Below are 17474 nucleotides of genomic sequence, written 5' to 3'. Positions count from 1 at the left end.
TTTTCTAATGCTCCCACTGATATATATGGTAAAATACATGAGGGTGCTTCGTCTCTGGTTTACTTTAAAGATGTTACAGCTCTACTGTAACAAAATATAAAAACCGCTACACCAAAACGCTCCAAAAATCGCTAGGCACGCGCCTAGAATGCAAATCATATCATTGTTGTCCCTGATGGCTAACCATACCTCCAGAACTGCTGGAATGCAATGATGCCATGCACTGATGAGGATCAACCAATCTAAACAGTCTGGATGCATGCTGGATTATTGTGGCTCTGTAATATTAACAAGCTGACACATCATTGCATTCCAGCGGTTCTGGAGGTGTGGCTAGCTTGCAGGGACAACAAAGAGATGATTTGCATATTCAGCAGTGATGCATTGTGGGACACCTCAGAGCTCACTCTGTCTCTAACGTGAATAATCGCAAATACCTTCTGTTCTAAAAAGGCACACTTCTGTTTATCTTAAACTCTAAACGACTTCCAGCATGGATTTAGAACCTGCCGCCATTCAGATTAGGCAGAAATCCTGAGCTGTAGATCGGGTGCCTCTTTTGCTCATAAATTTGACGGCCGCTGGCATTGTACAAGGGCGACCTCTGGGCGACTCTTTGTAAATCTTCTGTGCAGTGATTTGGGTTGTGGAGCGATTGGTGAACCTTGACTCCACAGCAGAGGAAGCAGATCCATACCATAAATAACTCTCTGGCAGGAAGCGTGTTTGTGGTTATGGGGAACTTACAAAAATAGTTTAGTTAAGCCAGATAGGAGAAGTGATGAATTGGACCAGATCCTACACATAGCTGGGATTCTCTGATCAGCAGAAATGAAAGTCCAACCACTGGAAGAGTAATGCTGGGAATACACGTTTCGTTTTTGCCTTCGTTTTAGCCTTCGTTTCGTTCGGTAAACGAATCGAGTGTTGAAAACGTATGTGAAAATAGTCATAATCTCATTATAGTTTCGATTAATAGACCCCAAAAACGAATGACTAGTGATCGAACATGTTTGATATTATCTCTCTTTATCCATCTAATCGAGCCATTGGTAGGCTTGATGGCTGTTCAGATCGATTATATATTCGTTTATGTTAGTCCGTCCCTGTAAAAAGGGATTTTCGTTTCGTTTCTTTGCAGCCTTCGATCATTGGAAAAACGAAACCATCAGAATCGGAAAAAAAAACGAAACCGTGGGTGGTGATATTAACCGTATGTTCGATTATTTCGGGGTCGAGAAGGACAAAAGGCACAATCGAAACGAAGGTTTAAACGAAGGCAAAAACGAATCGTGTATTCCCAGCATAAGGTAGTAATACTGAATAGGAAGGAACACTGAACAGTGGATGGTACACGCCAGCAATACACAAAAAAGCAGATTTAATATAAAAACATATAAACTTTATTTGCACAATAGCAGAAAAGAAAACCCTGTATGATAGCACCACTCAGGACAATTTTGGATAGTATCAAAGCATATATATCTTTATTATTAAATAATTGTGTTTATAAAACACTGCACTTCACAAATTATCCATGATTTAAAAACAATTAAAATTGGGAAACGGACCCATCAAACACTCTGCCCAATTACAATATATCCGCAATGCATAGAAAATACCTACTAAATATAATGAAAAGTGAATCAACTCCTCAAAGGGCTTAGTACATGAGCCCTCATCGGAATGAACCCGGGTTCAGTATTGAAAGACAGTGTTTAGATGAGAATACCTCAATATATCAAATGTGTTTCCCTCCCACCTTAAAAAAAGCGGGGGAACGCCCGCGAAACTAGTGGGTCCGTTTGAGGGGATCCTTTGCCGCACTCTGTCTCCGCTCTGCCTGTCTGTGTTTTAACTGAAATCTTTTTTCCAATGCACTGCTATGGAAAAACGCGTACTAACATGTACTAACGCACACTAACGCATACCAACCGATTAAGTGTAAATGGGCCCTGAAATGTATTTCTGGAAGGAAAAAGTTGACTGACCAACTTTTGTGTTTTAATTGCTGTCTGTGTCTGCAACGGGTAAAATTTTCGTCATTAACAGAAAGTAGGTAAATCTGTAAAAAGGGAAAGAGACAACAGCAAATTATTATATATTTTTTTAAAACAGAAGGTATTTGCGATTATTCAGGTTGGAGTGAGCTCTGAGACATCTCCCACAATGCCTCACTGCTGAATATGCAAATCATCCTTTGTTGTCCCTGTAAGCTAGCCACACCTCCAGATCCACTAGAATGCAATGATGTCAGCTTGTTAAATATACAGAGCCACAATAATCCAACATTCATACAGACTGTTTCAGATTGGTTGATCCTCATCAGTGCAGGGCATGGATTAATGTGGCTCTATGGGGTAGGACTTGAAACACCCAGAGTTACAGAGTACCCAGCAAGCTCGTGGTGAACCAAAACTCATTGAAGTGTGTAAGGGACCAAAGGACCTCTTAATACAATGCTATGCAAACCACAAGTTTGCCTTCTTAAAAACAGAAAGTATTTGCAGAGAAAAGTTTGAATTTTACATAATTTTTTATTGCTGGGCCCTCATTACATGATTATGAACCATGCACATTATTAGGAACACTTAACCCACCCACATGCTTGCACCACCCCCACTTTACCCCTTTCCAGAGACCTATCCCTTCCACTGCCCACCCCCATGAAAGACTTACAGAGATAGCTGGTTGGGTGGAGAGTGGGGACCCCACTATCCACCCAACCAAAGACATACACCCCCTACTGTCCCCTCCGGCATCAAGGGGAAAGGATTCTATGTAAGAGGAGCGTTCGGTTAAAGGGAACCAGAGACGAAGCACCCTCATGTATTTTACCATATATATCAGTGGGAACATTAGAGAAAACACCTACCTTGCTTTCTGTTTCATTCTGCACTGCACAGCTTGCTTCTAATCAGCCCTGATAAAATCCCCGACTGATCATTCAGTCTGGCTTTGCTCAGGAATATTTATAGCTCAGTCTGTGTTCTCTCATGTCTTTTCAAGTCCAAGCCTGCCCCCTGCTGACTCTGCTCAGGAATCATTATAGCTGAGTCATTATAGCAAAGCCAGACTGAACGCTCAGTCCGGAATTTTATCAGGTCTGATAAGCTGTGCAGTGCAGAATGAAACAGAGAGCAGGGTAGGTGTTTTCTCTAATGTTCCCACTGATCTATATGGTAAAATACATGAGGGCGCTTTGTCTCTGGTTCACTTTAAGCTTTAGAAAAGTATGAGTAACATTTACCGATATTTGGCTATCGGAATTACCACTGTAAAATAGTACAATATCTGTAAATGTTGCCAATATTCTATTTCCCTTCACTCACATTTCTTTGTGCCTTTACTTCATGTACGCTTTATAGGAACTTCTGCAATAGAGCTAGGAACAACTTTCTGAAGAATATTTGATTTCCACTGTAGAAAGTACACCAGGAGTGGAGTTACAGTATATGTACCCTAGGAGGCTACTTTGATGAGTCAATAGTTTAGAATACATTTTGGTATATATTTGGATTCCATGAGTTCTTTTTTTTTTAACTTCAGTTGTTTATTTGTTCTATGTTTTCATTTCAGAGTACAATGAGACATCGGACTGCTGCTGGAATTTCAATAAAAAATTGGAAGAATTTGAGAGTTTGAAAACTTTTGATCAGTATTATACATATATTGTACAGTATATATATTGTTTGGAGCAAGGATAAATGATTTATGTTTGGGCAACTCTGGATTTGGACATACAGTATAAACTGTGGGGGGTTTTTTGGGTTGTTTTGTGCTTTTAAAGTGAAACTTTAAGAGAAACCTTAACCAAGAATTGAACTTCATCCCAATCAGTAGCTGATACCCCTTTCCCATGAGAAATTGTAATGGATAGCTGAGATACAACAGCAAGCGCCGCGGCATGGCGGCTATCTCCGCGTCGCAGCCGGCGGTCTCCGCCGCACAGTTACATGCTAGTGCTTTGCCTGGTCCTTCTATTGCTCATAGACTAAGGGCTACGCGCGTGCGCGCCAGGCGACAGGACCTTTATGCAACTAGAAGGGGAGTCAGCTGATCAGTCGGTCAGCTGACTCCAGCTATGCTCTGGATTGGCTGAGTGACTGGGGCGGCGCTGTAGAGTGCTCTTTGTATATATAGGACCTGCCTGTCAGTGGTTCCTCGTCTGCTGTTGCAAATGCTACGTGTTAGCACTCAGACCTAGTCAGATCCCAAAGTGTGCTAGAACCAGCTGGAGCTGGGGATCCACACTTAGCCAGATTCTGTTGATAGCTTAAAGTACTAATTGAATTGTATTATTTGTTATGACCTTCTGCTAGCCTGACTACTCTTCTGTTTACTGATCCTGTACCTTTGCCTATCTGATATAGTTGCCGACTCTGACTGATATACTACTCTGATTTAGCTTCCTGTCTCTTTACCGTCTCTGTCTGCCTGTTGCCAAACCTGCTTGTCTGACCTTCCTGTCCTTGCCAGTGAGTTAGTCACTGGTGAGGGATCCTCTGCTAATATCACCTACTCCTCAGGTGATTACTAGCTGCAGTACAGCCTGAATCACCTGCACCTCAGGTGATCAGTAGCTTCAGTACAGTCTGAATCACCTGCTCCTCAGGTGGTCGGTAGCTGCAGTACAGTCTTAATCACCTGCTCCTCAGGTGAATAGTCACTACAATATTATCTCCTCTGCCTGCTCCTCAGGTAGTAGTGGCTTCAGTATAGTCTGAATCACCCGCTCCTCGGGTGATCAGTACACTTGTTCAATATATTTCTACCCACTCCTCAGGAGATCTATTTCACTACTGTCTACATCTCCAGCTTGCTGGAGTTGGTTCTCATCTGTTATTTTGAGATATTTCCCTCTCCCAGCTCCTCTGGGAGAACAAGTATCTCTATCATTACTGTTGCACCAAACACCTACTCTTACATTGGTTGTCCTGGTTCTGGCTATACCAGTATTATTGGTGATTCTGCAGATCACACATAATCAGGTATAGCATCTGTATTATTGGTGATACTGCAGATCACACATAATCATGTATAGCATCTGTATTATTGGTGATACTGTAGATCACCAATAATCAGAGAAATCTGTTCTCGCTGACACCAATCGTTACAGAAATCTTTTCCTTTTTACAAACGGATCATCAGGGGCTGATATTGTGGTGAAACCCCTCCCACAGTGTGATGTCAGGTCCATGGTCTTGACAGTTTCCTGTCTGTGAACCTCATTGCATTGTGGGAAATAACAGCTGTTTAAAGTGAACCTCCAGACTAAAAATCCACTCAGCATCACTGAAAGGGCCTGGTGTTTCTTTAACAGTTTCACAGCATCAGAACTTTGTCTCTCTTATACAAGCCTCATTTTTAGCTGCACAGAAGAGAACTGCCTGGGCATTTTTCCACTGATGCTGTGCAAAGCATGACGGGATTTCGGATGTTGTTTTTCTCCTTCTGCTGTTTTGGTGCAATTTTTTTTTTTTACATTTTGAATTTGCCATTTGAAGCCTAGCGCATGCAGCTGGGAGGGGTTATCAAGACACAGGACAGTTGGGACTGTGTCTTATGCTCCCTGTCATCTCCTTTCAACCAAAAAGATGGCTGCCCCCATGACAAAGATGGCAGCCCCCATGAATCACAAACATTGGCCTGTTGTTTTAAAACAGGGTGGGTAAAAAATGATATTACCTATCTATTCTAATTAACATAACTAATGTAACTTAATGACAGTATGTTTGTTTAGGCGGAAGTTCCCCTTCAAAGCTGTTTCCAACTGCCAAAAAAAGCAAGCAGCATCTCCCTCCACTGAAATCACCTACCAGCAGTAAAAATGTCACCATGTGATAAATGTCAGAATGTAAATCAGGGAGAGGAAAGATTTTGCAATGGGAAAACACCGACTAAATCCTTTATACATAATAATTTTAAAAATGAAGCACCTTTTTATTACATTATTTTCACTGGAGTTCCTCTTTAAGTGAAAATAAACTGATGAGATACACAATTGTATCTATCCTCCTGCTTCTAAAAATGAATGTTATTTATCCCACAACTTTATGTTATGTTTAAAAACTTAAAAAAAGACTGTTACCGTGTTTTGTCTCAGCTCACTGAAACTGTACCTTATCTCTGAGTGCTAAAATATATAAACTATTGACCTTTTATCTAACCTCTGCTCTCAGAAACTCAATTCTCTGCCAGGAGAGATGTAATTCCTTATCAATGTCAGGGAAGGAGCCTAAAGTCACACTTGGTCACAACTGGAGAAAAATTGTCAGTTACATAGCTGAATATTAACTCTTTCAGGCATAGAAAGAAGAAAAGCAACACAGCAGATTTATTTTTGTGCTAAGCACTGTAAATACACATGTCTATCTTCTCATGTCACATGTCACTTAGGGCATGAGCCCACTGCTATATTCATAAAACCACATAAAGCCCTTTAACCACTTCAGGACCGGCCACCTAACCCCCCTTAAGGACCAGGGCAATTTGCATGGAGGGGGGGGCACGTTTGGGGGGGGGGGGTCAGGCGCCCAGATCCCGTTTGTGGCTGGCTGGGCATGGTGTCCCCATGGAGGCAGGTGTCCCCCCTGTAGCTGGCAGCCATCACTCACCTTCCAGGCTCCAGTGATGAGCCGCAGTAGCCACCTCTTCTCCAGCCGGCATCTCCCCTCCAAATGACGCTCAGGTCCGGGTCGCAACTTGATGACGTCATCAAGCCCGGGACCCGGCGCTGACGTCAGACGGAGCAGAGATGCCAGCCAGAGCAGAGGGGGGCGCCGATCGTCGCTGGAATGGCACGGAGGTGAGTGGATCCTCTTCTTTTACCCCCTACCACCGCAGCTGTCAAAGTGATCACTACGATCCGACAGCAATCGTAGTGATCACATGATCAGCAGCCATACGCGATGGCTGCTGATCACTCGGGGGAGAAGCCAGCTGTCATATGACAGCTTAATCTCCCCTCTCCGGAGTTCACGATCGCGTCAGGACGGTTTGTTAGCGCGGACCTTGAATCAACATCCAGTCAGAACGGTAGCACCACCTGCTGGACATTGATTCAACGTCCGTGGTCCGCAAAAGGTTAAACCCTTACACCCATACGGTAGTTACCAAAATAATAGTTTTTTTTAAATGTATGTCATGAGTGTATATTACTGTTATTTTTGTAAATAAAGGTTTGTAATTATTGATATAGTATAAAAAAACCCTCTAAATAGAAATACCCCTTTATTTCCAAATAAAATATTATTGCCAACTGGGACAAATAGGCAAATAAAACACGTGGATTTTATCTATCATAGCACATTCTATTTTAAAACTATAATGGCTGAAAACTGAGAAATAATGATTTTTTTCTTAATTTTTTTTTTACTATGCCCTTTAAAATGCATTTAAAATAAAATCGTTCTTATCAAAAAGTACCACCCAAAGAAAGCATAATTTGTGGTGAAAAAAAAATACAGATTATTTTGATGTGATAACTAATGATGAAGTTATTGGCAAATGAATGGGAGGAGCATTACGTGAAAATTGCTTTGGTGTTTAAGGGGGGGGCATGTTGTTGGGAAGTGGTTAAAGGGACTCCGAGCTCAATATTAAATTGCGCAGTACTGTCACGCCAGCCGCCGTGATGACGCGAGGCGGCCGGCGTGGTGATGACAGACGTGACGTTTCAGGAAGAAGGAGCCTGACACTCGGCCCAGTGTCGCCGAGAGCCGCCGGGAGCCATTTCTGACCAGGCCCTGGGAGAAGAGCCAGATGGACGCCATGGGACCTCCCGACCTACACTGGGCTGCAGAAAGCCCCAGGTGAGTACCGATTTCGTTTTTATTTTGAGCTCGGAGTCATTTGTAACTACTTATAACAGTTTATACTGTACAACACTGTAACATTTGACAACAAAAATATATATTTATTATATATATTTTGTACATGAAGACAACTCTGAAACATTGTAACTCGAGTTGTTTGTAAGTATGTTTGTACTTTCAAGTAGCTTGGCTGGAATGTATTTTTACATTACTAGAAGCAGCCTGTAGGTAAGCAGATAACCTCTCTCCTATATTATCAGTGCTATATTTCATTTCTGCAGGTGAATCATCCATCAAGCAGTGTTTGCAGTGTGGGAAATCACGAGCTGTACAATGAATGGATCAGTCAGTTTCTGCTCCCCGGCTGCCTATTTATATATGTTATCTGCATTTTATGTACACTCTCACAGTGATTGTTGGATCTTGCTGGGACTTGTGTTGTGCATAGCAACTCCCTTGCATAGAATAAGTGCTTATAGTCTGCACCCGGAACCTTATAGCATCATACAGATATGCAGATTGCTGTGCATACAAAGAAACATTCCAATAAAGGCATAAACACAACTGGGAACATACACACTCAAAGCATAAACACACTTAAAGGATACATGCGGCAACAAAAAAAAAAGTTTCACTTACCTGGGGCTTCTTCCGGCCCCTAGAAGTCTGTTGGGGTCCTCGCCGTAGTTCCGCTCTGAGCTGAGCCAGGCCTCCGCTCTTCCCTCAGGAAGATAGTGACTCGCAGCTGGACGGGATCTTTTGCGCATGCCCAGGCGAGCCTCTCACGATCGTGCTCCTGTCACCGGGAGTGCTCTGCACTTGCCTAATTCAGAGAGAATTGAACTGCGTCATCACAAGGGGGGCGTGGCCCGACCACGTATGTGTGGAAGATCCCATCCCAGCTGTGGGTCGCTATCTTCAGGAGGGAACAGCGGAGGCCTGGCTCAGAGTGGAACTATGGCATGGGACCTAACAAACTTCTAGGGGCTGGAAGAAGATAAGTGCATTTTTTTTGCAGATTAACCTCCTTGCCGGTTATCCCGAGCTCAGCATAATTTTTTTTTGTTACATGCAGCTAGCTTTTTGCTAGCTGCTTGTAACATTCAATCGCCGCCGCTCGTCACCGATCCGCCGCTCGTCACCGATCCGCCGCTATCCGCCCCCCCCCCCCCTCCAGACCCCTTGCGCAGCCTGGCCAATCAGTGCCAGGCAGCGCTGAGGGGTGGATCGGGATTCCCTCTGACGTCCCGACGTCCATGGCAACCGGGGAAGCCCAGCAGGAAATCCCATTCTGAACGGGATTTCCTGCTTACTCCGATCGCCGGAAGCGATCGGAGTGGCTGCAGAGCTGCCACTGCTCAGCGGCTATCATGTAGCGAGCCCTGGGCTCGCTACATGATTTAAAAAAAGTGAACCCCTTCCCCTCCCACACACACGTGGACTCACGAATCCTTACTTTTTAGGGACAGTCAAACAGCCACAGGTCACAAGCAGATCTGCCTACTTACTAGTGACCAGCCGCTCATCCAGGAGGAAGCAGAGACCAGGAGAACACACAGGCGAAGAGAGCCCAGAAAGCCAACTCCTACATGGGTGCCGCGCATTGACAGCCTGCAGTACCGCTACAGGACATCAGGTGTCATCACGTGGGGGTGACGGGGTGATGACTTGACTTCGGATGCAGGACGCCCAGGAGGAGTCAAGGAAGGTGATCACCCTGGTAATGTTCTTTCTTCTTCCATTCGGCTGCACTGCATATCACCAGCTCCCTAGCAGTTATGTCCTTCTGCCTGTGCCCCCCTTCTTCTACTTGCCGGACTGCGCCCAGGGCGGTCGCCCTGCCCACACTTCTCAAGAAACAGCCCTGATAATGACTTTAGTAAGAGCCTGTTCTATACACTGGCAGACAGGTTATTTATGGCTGTTCAATATTAATTTTTTCTTTTTTTAAAAAAAGAACAACTTTTTTAAAACATTTATATTAGGTATTAGGTATAAAGTTTCATCCTTAACACAAACTGACTGAGAAATGAAGTTTCATTAGTACACTCCCCAAGCATGGCAGAAATTTAGTTAAATCCATATTTCACTTGTCAAATGCTGAATACATTCCATCCTTTCTCTCCGGTGTCCCTTGTCTCTCTGAGTCACTCTCTGAGTCTGGCCACGTTCCCTCCAAGCAAGGCGGTCCTGATGACAGAGAGCTTGTTTCCAGCGATCTGACGGTAATTTGTTCAGCTATTCTGCGCTCTGAAAAGTGATTCAAAAGTTGGAGGGACTTTGTCAAGGAGGCTGGTAAAATGAGCGCTGGCGGACCTGGCGATTCCGGGGGCCACAATGCAATTTGCAGCTATGGCCAGGGCCAGCGCCTTCATAGAGGCCAAGGAGGCAATTGCCCCAGAGTCTGTAGGAGACCCTCAAGGTGTCACCCCCTCCTCTCCAGCTATGGTGACCCCATACTCTGCATTTGTAGGCTAAAAGAGAAGGGGACTAATGGGGACCCCAACAATGCTTTTGGGGGCATATGATGGGCACCTAATGATATTGGATGACTGATGAGGTGGTATGGGCCTAGTAGCAGCCAGTTTGGTGAATTTGCTGTGGGGGGTGGGGCTGTGTTAAGGTGGCACCCAAGTTAGTTTTGCTCCAGGACCCCATTTCAGCTAGAACAGGCCGTGGCTGATCGTGTCATCAGCAGAAGCCAGGCACCAGGGCACAGTGAGAGATAAGGGAGTTTACTGATCGCCACTGGAGCCTTAGATGGGGTGAGTAGTGCTGGCGCTGCATATACTCATCCATGGGGAGCAGAGGACGACACAGGGAGGGCAGAGGAGGAGGACATGGGGAGAATACAGGAACTCCCCGACATTATGACAGATTGGCAGTTCATATCGGTGGGCATTCGAAAGTTAGGGACTTTCTGTATTTGGCATAGAAGACGTAGTGACTTTTTTTTGTGGGAGAAAGCGTGCATCTTATATGCTGAAAAATACAAGTATTTCCTTTTTGGCCAGAGCTTTTGCTCGGGTTCACTTAAACTCAGTTTGCATGGTTGTTTCTTAACCTCTTGCCGACCGCGTCACGCCAATGGGCGTGGCCGCGGCGGCAGCCCCAGGACCGCCTAACGCCAATTGGCGTAAAGTCCTGGGGCTCTGTTTTGCAGGAGATCGCGCAGGCTGCGCGCGCATCTTCTGCTTGGGGGGCGGAGCTCCGCCCCGCCTCCAGTCTCCTGAAGCGGCTATTGCCGCTTGGGAGACTGTTAGTCGGCGTGATCGCCATCTATTTACTCTGTGCAGCACTGCGATCAGCAGCAGCGCTGCACTGGGGACAGCCGTGTGACACGGCGGTCCCCCTGGGGGACAAGAGAGCGATCGGCTCTCATAGGGTGAAGCCTATGAGAGCTGATCGCCATGATTGGCTGGCTGGGGGGAGGGGGTTTAAAGGAACAGTGTTTTTTTTATAAAAACACAAACATAAATATTGATAAAAAAAAAACATGGGGGGAGCGATCAGACCCCACCAACAAAGAGCTCTGTTGATGGGGAGAAAAGGGGGGGGGGGGGGGGATCACTTGCTATGTTGTGCGGCCCTGCAGCTTGGCCTTAAAGCTGCAGTGGCCTTTTTGACTAAAAATAGCCTGGTCACTAGGGGGTTTAGCCCTGCAGTCCTCAAGAGGTTAAGGTATACCAGAGCTGAACTCAGTTTGAAAAACTAGAGCATGTTTGGGAAGCTTTCCTGATGGCCACCGCCCCCCCAGTTCTCCTCCGCCCCCCCAGTTCTCCTCCGCCCCCCTCCTTTGGCAGCTAAATGCCCCTGGCAGCCTCTTCCCTGTCGGGCATTAGTGCGCAGGTGCCAGTTCAGCAGCACGTGTCCTACATTGCTCCCCCGGACGGAAGCGTACTGCACATGCGCACAATGTAGGTGTGACATCATGCGCATGCACAGTAGGCTCCTGGGCATTGGGCACATGATGTAGGATGCGCGCAGTCAGGCCAGCACCTGCACACTAATGCCCGGCCCAGAAGAGGCTGCCAAGGAGCATATAGGTAGCTACGGATGGGGATGGAGGAGACCCGAGGAAGTGGTGGGCATCAGGACAGCTTCCCAAACATGCCTGTTCCTCCCTGAGTTCAGCTCTGGTATCCTATAAAGAATAGACATTGCAAGAGTTTCTGAATCACAAGGAGGAAAATGCTGATCATGGTCTGTGGATGGAGTGGAGCGATCTCTGCTTATAGCTGCCAGCAGTGTGAGCCCAGCTAGTAAATCAGCCCTGTTTCTCCATAGCATAATGGAGACCAGATTATCCGGCTCCGTCGCTGCGGGCTGGAGAATTGCTCTCTCTCCCTATCCGTCTCTACAAACACTATCAGCTGGAGCCATCTATCTTCAACAATGTCTGTGCAGAACTTATATGGCTCTCATTGCCGGCATAAATCAGCCTGGCTAAGATGTTTAAGGGCATTTCACTTAAACAACATCATAACTCTAACATGCAACAAGCCAGAAGGATTCTTATTACACAAGCAGTACTCAGTGCCATACGCTGGGCTGGAGAGTATCAGCAGAGCGGCTATATAGATCTGCTCCTTCCACGCTTTATGACTCTTTTCCAGTAGGAGAACAATAGGGGATGAAGAGATAGTGACCACTAGAGATGGCCCGAACTGTTCGCCGGCGAGCAGTATTCTGCGAACATCGCGGCGAACAGTGAATATTTGGCGTGTTTGATTCGCCCCCTATTACATCATCATTGAGCTAAACTTTGACCCCTTACCTCACAGTCAGCAGATTCATGGCAGCCAATCAGCTAGCACCCCCTCCTGGACCCCCCACCCTCCTATCAAAAAGCAGTTGCGGTGGCCATATTGGATCAATTCTCTGCTGGCTGCTGACTGTTAGTGAGAGCAGGGTCAGATTTGCTGCAGATAGGTAGGGAAAGCATTAGCTAGGCCTGTGTTCTTGTTCCTCACTTGCTGTGAAAGCACCCCAAACAGCCCTATTGAGGGCTAGTACATTGGTCTCCTGTGTTTTGTTTGTGTGTGACACTCCACAGCCCACTGACACCCAGAGCTGTGTGCACACTACTGCTGCTGCCTCATTAAGTTCAGGCACAGAACCACTCCAGTGTATTCTTATTTCACTGTATTCTGATAGTACTATGGCATTTCTCTGTGTGAGACACTCCACAGCCCACTGACACCCAGAGCTGTGCACACTACTGCTTTTACTACATTAAGTTACAGGCACATAACCACTCCAGTGCATTATTATTACTGTATTCTGATAGTTCTATTGTATTTCTCTGTGTGAGACACTCCACAGCCCACTGACACCCAGAGCTCTGCATAATGTGATTCCTGCCCTTTAGGGATTAAAACCAACTTTGCGACAACTCCGTAATTTTTGGTGGGACTTTTGGCACGGATCCCCCTCTGGCATTCCACAGTCCAGGTGTTAGACCCTTTGAAACAACTTTTCCATCACTTTTGTGGCCAGTCTGAAGACTGAGAGGCGTGGGAGGAGGCGGAGATCTGCGGGAGATTGACGCGAATGAAGGCAAAGCTACAGCTCAAAGCTCTGCCTCCGACAGGAAGGAGCCCCGCAATTTGCCCCGGGCATTTCAGGGTGATTAAAGCCTCGTTTTGCCACGGGATAGCGGCGTTTCAGCTAACCCATTAATGCTTAACAGGACTGGCTAAAAAAAAGGGTCATTTTCAGAAGCTTTAGTGTCTCTTTCACCGCTTTAGTCAGCACAACATTACATGGAAATGTGAAATAACAGTTGCTGATTACGTTTCCATACAAAATTTGTTATCATTTTTCCCAAAATTTTGCATTACAAATTTGCATCCTAATTGCGAATCACAATGTGAAATTCACGCACATCACTATGTAGCAGCGTAAAATTTGCACTGGTGAATCCCATGAGCCTGAACAATTTCCCCCACCACTGCTATCTGCCCCTCCACCACTAATATCCTCTCTTTCTGCCACTATGCGTCCCTCCACCGCTATTTGTGACTCTTCGGCCATCTCTGGTGCCCAAACTTTCCGCTTGGTGATAGAGCCACAAGTAACATCTTTCCAGGCAGACGCAGGCTCCCAAATTTGCTGATTGGGACACCTACCCCTGAAGCAGGGGCGTAACTAGGCCCCACCGGGCCCCCCTGCAGATTTTCTGAGCGGGCCCCTCCCCCCCCCCCGGGGCCCGCTCGCGGCCGTTTTGTAGGTGCTGGAGGGGTGGCAGCATGAGGGGAAAGCCTTGCCCACAGTCTGCGGGGAGAGGGGTAGTTCCCCCCTCTCCCTCACCTCGGGGCTCTCCCCTCTGCGCTCCCCTCCAGCTCGTAAGTGTCTGTGGGGCTGTGGTGGGCAGCGAGCGGCGGGCAGATACATACCTGCTTCCGTGCGTTCGATCGGAGACTTCTCCCTCTAGCGGCTGACGTCACTTCCGGAAGTGACGTCAGCCGCTAGAGGGAGAAGTCTCCGATGGAACGCACGGAAGCAGGTATGTATCTGCCCGCCGCTCGCTCCGGAAGTGACGTCAGCCGCTAGAGGGAGAAGTCTCCGATGGAACGCACGGAAGCAGGTATGTATCTGCCCGCCGCTCGCTGCCCACCACAGCCCCACACACTAAAGAGCTGGAGGGGAGCGCAGAGGGGAGAGCCCCGAGGTGAGGGAGAGGGGGGAACTACCCCTCTCCCCGCCGACTGTGGGCAAGGCTTTCCCCTCATGCTGCCACCCCTCCAGCACCCACAAAACGGCCCCAAGCGGGCCCCAGGGGGGGGGCCGGGCCCCCCCGCGGGCGCAGGGGCTGCAGGGCCTATTCCTACGCCCCTGCCCTGAAGTTACTCAAGTGTTTGCCTTATCTTATAAAAACCTAAAATTTGCAAGTATAACATACAAATTTACACTCTATTTTATTAGCTGGGGTTGTATATTAGGTCTGGCTCCAGTGGTCTTTTCTTTCTTTTTTTCTAAACAATTTTAAGATAGAAATAAATTCAAATACCTCTAGTTCTTTGTGAACCTCCAGGACTTTGGTGGTCTGGTGTCCATATTTAATGTACAGATCCACATTTCAAACTTTCATATTTAATTTATGCCTAACACTAACTCCCATCCTAGGTCCTAACACAAACCTCCCGTTCATTACACCTAACTCTAATGATGGCGCCCAAATGGCCGCAATTTGTACCAGATCGTCTGCAAATATACACTTGGCTGCATTCACTATTCCCTGTGTAGAAGCTGGTCGGCTACCAGGGGCGTAACTAGAAACCACTGGGCCCCCCTGCAAACCTTTGGATGGGGCCCACTCCACCTGCACACTGAATAGGGACTGTCTACAAATCTTGGTCTACAAAACTTTGTATGATTCCTTATCAGTGGCTGAGCAGATGCAGTCATTAGAACAAATGTGTAGAGAGCAAAAAGGTTTTTCTCTCCTTGCCCTTAGTTGTCAGTCTCTCAGGACGGGGCCCCCTGTAGCTTCTGGGCCCCCATGCGGCTGCATCCCTTGCAGGGTCTATTGTTAGCTACTGTCCACATCGGGTGCCCAACTCACTGACTGGGCACCCCTTTACCAATTAGTGCCATCTATTAGACGTCTGTCGATCCCCGCCCAAATGACCTAACTCGCAGCAGCATAGTGCCATCTCTGGAGCCCCCAGGAGATATAAGCCAGCAATGGTCTCAGCCCACCACAGTCCTTTGATAAGTGACGTACTGTAACACACATCCGATTTTTCCAAATCACCTGTCGTTTGGACGTTTGGATGTCAAATACAATTGGCCGTTCAGCTGATAAGATGGGTTTTGACGGATCCGCTTGGCGAATCGTTCAAATCCTGTCTTATTAGCTGAACAACCGATCGTACACACACCCGATTTTATCTTTAGACTCGTGGGTAAACTGTGGCAAGCGTGCTTCTTTGACCAAGCATCCACACTGCATTTTTTTTGTTTAGCAGCTCACGGCCGCTGTTTGACCTGCTCCACCCGTTGTCACAAATCATCTCAGTCGTATTAATAACCCAGACACCTCACACTCACCCTTTCTCTATTTCTCAGCCAATACTTCTCTGAGTACCTGAAAGCTGTATCAATACCGTGCCTGGTTGCCTAGCAACACTTAGATAAGATCGGTATCTGTAAACTGTGGCTATATGAATACATATATAGCAGGGAAACATAAGTGAGAAGTAATGTCACATATCTCAGGTGACTGATAAGAACAACGTGAAGGATGACAGAACAGACTGCAGATTGACCCAAACAGTTAAAAACAAAAGATACTGAAAAAACAAGTTACACATGAGATCATAAAATGTTAAAGGACCTCTGTCGTGAAAATCCTAAAATTTAAAATATATGTGAACACATACAAATAAGAATTACGTTTCTTCCTGAGTAAAATAGGTAAGACATTACAGTAGGTAAGACATTACCGACAGGTTTTGGACAAGTCCATTTCTCCATAGGGGATTCGCTTTATGGCCTTTTTTCTTTATAAAGACACTCCCTGAAAAAGACTTGTACAAAGATGCTGGCCAGCCTTCCTGCTCACCATACACCTTTTTTGGCAACTGCCATTCACTAAGTGCTTTTGAAAATAAAGCAAACCCTAAGAACCCCCCATGAGGAAATGGGCTAGGCCAAAACTGGTCTGTTCTGTCAGATTTCTACAACTTACTGTAAGTGAAAGCAACATAGAAGAAAAAGTAATTTATGGCTCATGTTACTCTGGAAGAAATGTACATCTTATATGTATATGTTTATATATATATTTTAAATGTTATAAAAACAAAGGAACACCAAGAGCCCCAATAGTGTAATATGTACTGGTAAATGGTTACTAGATAGAGTAAATGTAATACTCACAAACCAGGGTTACCATTAGGCAACCACTGTAAAGGCAGGTGGGGAGATTTTCCTGACCCCACTCAGGCATAAGAAGTCGCTCTCTGTAGATGAGAAAAAAGGGGGTTCAACCCTCCACCCAGGGTGGACTCAATATTATGCAGGAGAACAGAGGCGCCAAAAGGATAAAAGGAAGCTAAATGAGCTTAAAAACCAAATTCTTGGTAAATAGAGGAGGTAGTGGTGGACTTACCTCCTCCAAGTAGACACACAACGACTGTAGTAAAGACAGTCAATATATTCTATTTATGAACTCCAAATATGCAACGCGTTTCGCAGGTTTGATCCCGCTTCATCAGGCAATAACAACGGAGCAATAGCATATGTGGTCAGTAGAAGAGCCAGGCACCTCTGTGTTAAATTTTATGATTTTCTAAACAGTGATCCTTTAACCTCCTTGCCGGTTATCCCGAGCTCAGCTCGGGGTAACCTGCGCAGGAGGATTTCTCAGGCCCCGCTGGGCCGATTTGCATAATTTTTTTTTCTCTACACGCAGCTAGCACTTTGCTAGCTGCGTGTAGTACGCGATCGCCGCCGATTCGCCGCTACACGCCGCGCCGAGCCGCCCCAGACCCCTGCGCAGCCTGGCCAATCAGTGCCAGGCAGCGCTAAGGGGTGGATCGGGGTTCCCTCTGACGTCACGACGTCTATGACGTCGGTGACGTCATCCCGCCCGGTCGCCATGGCGACCGGGGAAGCCCTGCAGGAAATCCCGTTCTCAACGGGATTCCCTGC

Source organism: Hyperolius riggenbachi, chromosome 5, assembly GCF_040937935.1.
Source record: "Hyperolius riggenbachi isolate aHypRig1 chromosome 5, aHypRig1.pri, whole genome shotgun sequence".
NCBI lineage: Eukaryota > Metazoa > Chordata > Amphibia > Anura > Hyperoliidae > Hyperolius > Hyperolius riggenbachi.
Note: the sequence above shows the minus strand (reverse complement) of the source record.